The following is a 3,660-nucleotide window of genomic DNA, read 5'->3' as shown; positions in this document are numbered from 1 at the left end:
ACGTTTTCTTTTTTTCAAAGTTAAAGGTACATCTTCGACCTTGTTTGACTTCTGTTTCCCATGCCAAGAGAGATAAGAATGCAAGCAAACATAGCTCCTTCCTTATCAAAGATTCGGTTGGCTAAAAAATATTTGTAAGCAGTCTTTTTAGAATTTATATGATATTGCCCTAATCTTGAGGCGAGCCTCTTGACATTAGGGTTACACATGAGGTGGCCCAGTTTGCTAAAAGATGTAAGTCAGCAATTTCGCCCCAAGACATTTCTAATACTTAATTGGTTTATTTTGGCTTTCCAGCCTAAATCAGCAATCTTGCTGCAAGACTTTTCTAATACCTTGTAGAATCAGAAATAAAAAGATTTGAATTGGTCCTTCAGCTGTTGAATATTATTTGGTCTATATGTTGTATCCCAACAGTTCGTCACTGCCATCAAGAGTATTTAGCATATTACTTCATTCCTAAAAGAAAAGTACTATAAAGGAGAGGTTGCAAGAGATCAGTTTGGATTGAGTTTGACTAAAATTAGATTAAGATAACAATGTAGAAATCTTCGACTCGTACCTGATCTAGCCGAACATTGAGTCAAGACCGGCAAACCCAAAACAATCCATGGTTTGACCCCTCAGACCTAATTCGATTCTTTTGAATGCTAACATAGTCCAATTTGCAGGGCTCAATTCTTGACCAATCCCACAGGTAGCAGCTGGTTGGGAATCACTAACTCCACCAACGTAGACCATTATGGTGAGGGGTGGCCAAATTGATTGATAAGACATTATACAAGTTGCTTAACAACTAGAGGTCACAATACTTAACCATTTAACTCGTTTAGGTTGTTTCAATTCGTGGCACAAGCTAGATTATCTATTTAATAAAATAGTTAGGTTCAAATATGTATTTTTGACCTATTTATTAAACAAAATGGATTTAGGTCGACAAAGTTTTTATCTATCATGTACCTAATCTAATCTATATCTTGTTCGACCTGATCCGATTTCCACCCATATTAAGAACTAACAATACAAAGATGTCGCAGCCTGGTTGATTCCATGCCATAGCTGATCATAGGTCGGACTTGGGCACAGAAAATATCAAATTTTACATAGCCTCGGACCGAAGCCCGATTAAAAATAAATAGAATTTAGGCCTGAGGGCCGGCTCATAATCCATGCTAAATCCAAAGCTTCTATATTAAGAGCACAAGAAATAAAAGAAGTCTATGCAAGACATATGGAAGATATGAAGCATAAGCACATGCATCCATGTCCTATATTTATTGCACGCCCGATCTCATCAAACGGTTCAGCAGGCACGATCAACGTGGAGGCCCAAACGGGCCACAACATTCCCGTAGCAAGCCGCAGCAACACAAGAAGTTCAAGCTACAATCACAATAAGTTCAAGAAGGTCATGTTAGATTTGCCATGAGTTATATAGCTACCTGGCAAACAAGTAAATTAACCTTTCTGATAAAATAACACAAGACATTTACCTTGAGGGTAAAAAAGAAAAAACCCAGTTTTCCAAAGATATATATAATAAATAATTACAAATGAGTATAATCTTTGCTAAGAACAGATTTTTACTAATAAAAAAATTAAATTAACAAATTTTTACTTTCTTTTTTTTGCTAAGAGCATACGGTTTAGTTCTATTTAGTTTGAGTACAGCTAATCATATTAAAAAATAAATAATACTAAAAAGGAGAAGGTGTCGTAGCATAGTCTGTCCATAATGTTCTACCAGAATGATCTGCAACATAAGACACCATTCTGTCCATTGCTTTGTTCGCCTTCTAGTAAATATATGAAGTTATTTTACTATTTTTAAAAACAAAAAACTTATATCTTGTATCACCATCACCACTAATACAACCTCCACAATCTTCACCAATGCTACCACCGTCCATTGTCTCCATCACTACCATCATTGCCATCATTACTACCACTATCACTTTCATCACCATGATTGTCGTAGTTGCCGTTATTTCTACCATCATCATTATTGCCACTACCAGCACTATCGCTAGAAATACTGCTGCTGCTACTCCCACCATCTCCACCATGGCACTACTGCTATCATATTCTCTACCACACCACCATGATCATAATCATAATGAACACCAAATTGTCAGTACCTCCACCACTATCGCTGCCGCCATATTACTAGCATCCTCATCACTATGGTCTCAACTATCTTTGCCACTGCTATTACGAACTTGGTCACTATGTTTATGTTTCTAAAAATAATTAACTATACTAAACATATATTTTTCTAAATTTAGAAATGAAATAGAAATATAATTTTTATTCTTTTATTTTAAAAATAAGACAAATGGAAGTGATACCAAATGGACCTTAATATACCGAACATCATAAAATAAATGCTGCTTTGAACAAAAATTCAAAATATGTTTAGTTATGTTGAATAATTTACTTTTTGATTGCTATTGGCTCCTGCAATAACTGACTAGTTTTCCCAATCACTCAAATATCGATTTTTTTACTTTTTTTTTCAACCAGATGGTAGGATAAATGTTTATCAAAACAGTCCAACGAATAATATAAAGTTCGTGAACATTTGCGCTAGATATATGCAAAGAATATTTTCCATATGTCTTCGAAGAGGCAATACGAAGAATATAGGAAGAATTATAGAGCTCCACAGGGGAAGAATTAATGCTACTGGAGGTGGTTCTCCGTGGATGTGTTGAATAGATCAATTGATCAAATCTATCTGACCATCCAATTAATGGGCCCTAACTCATGATTAGAGTCTTAAAGGTTGCAAGATGATCCTTAAGATAAACTCTTAACTATGTACGGAAAATACTCCGAAATTATATGGACAAAAACCAAATTCTCTGTTTTTGGTGGGAGAAAAAAAAAGAGTTAAAACCGAAAAAGAAAGGGAAGAAGGTTAAGCTCACCAAGAAGATAAGCAGCCGCATGGTCCACCAAGCCCTAATCCGAAACCGCCACCCGGTCCTGCCCCCCAACCCGGTCCACCTGGTCCGAAGCCGCCACCCGGTCCACCTGGTCCGAAGCCGCCACCCGGTCCTCCTGGCCCGAAGCCGCCACTCGGTCCACCTGGTCCGAAGCCGCCACCCGGTCCTCCTGGCCCGAAGCCGCCACCCGGTCCACCTGGTCCAGGTCCAGGCCCTCCTGGTCCCATTCTCTCTTTCTCCCTAGCTCCCTGCCTCCCTCTCTCAAATCCAAGAGCCTATGAGCCAGGACTCTCTAAACCCAAGAAAGAATGGTTTTGATATATATATATATAGTAGATAGAGAGAGCTCTTTTTGGTTAACAAAAACTAAAAGGCGAATTGTCAGCCTACCATTCCAAAACTTTCCGTAGCCGCCCTTCTAACAACCACCACTCTAACTCGCGTGCACGTCTGTGTTAGCCACGGTCACATGTGGACAAAGTCCAAGACTTACGTGGGCCTCCCAAGACTTATGTGGGCCTCCTCATGTTGGGGTAAACTCGTAGAAACACTGATGGGTCCACTGCGCCTCTACCATGGGGAGGAGGGAGGATCCGATGGGAGGCAGCGGTGGCCACGGAGGAGCTGCTCCTTGGGGCGATTGAAGGTGAGGCAGCGGCTGGAGATTGTGTCCATATCCACGACGTAAGAAGGTGTTCGTGGGGTGGTGGTG

At 39.6% G+C, this 3,660-nt stretch overlaps 1 long non-coding RNA gene across 1 annotated transcript; it reads right to left on the bottom strand.

Moving 5' to 3' along the window:
* Positions 1-1,029: 1,029 nt before the first annotated feature.
* LOC103723231 lies at positions 1,030-3,265 on the bottom strand. Its single transcript, XR_606590.4, has 2 exons — positions 2,931-3,265; positions 1,030-1,383 (listed from the first exon to the last, which is right to left on the bottom strand). It is a non-coding gene; the product is annotated as an uncharacterized LOC103723231 (long non-coding RNA).
* Between the last annotated feature and the right edge of the window lie 395 nt (positions 3,266-3,660).

This window comes from Phoenix dactylifera, chromosome 3 (assembly GCF_009389715.1).
Source record: "Phoenix dactylifera cultivar Barhee BC4 chromosome 3, palm_55x_up_171113_PBpolish2nd_filt_p, whole genome shotgun sequence".
Taxonomy (NCBI): Eukaryota; Viridiplantae; Streptophyta; class Magnoliopsida; order Arecales; family Arecaceae; genus Phoenix; species Phoenix dactylifera.
Note: the sequence above shows the minus strand (reverse complement) of the source record. Positions and strands in the feature narration are given on the sequence as shown.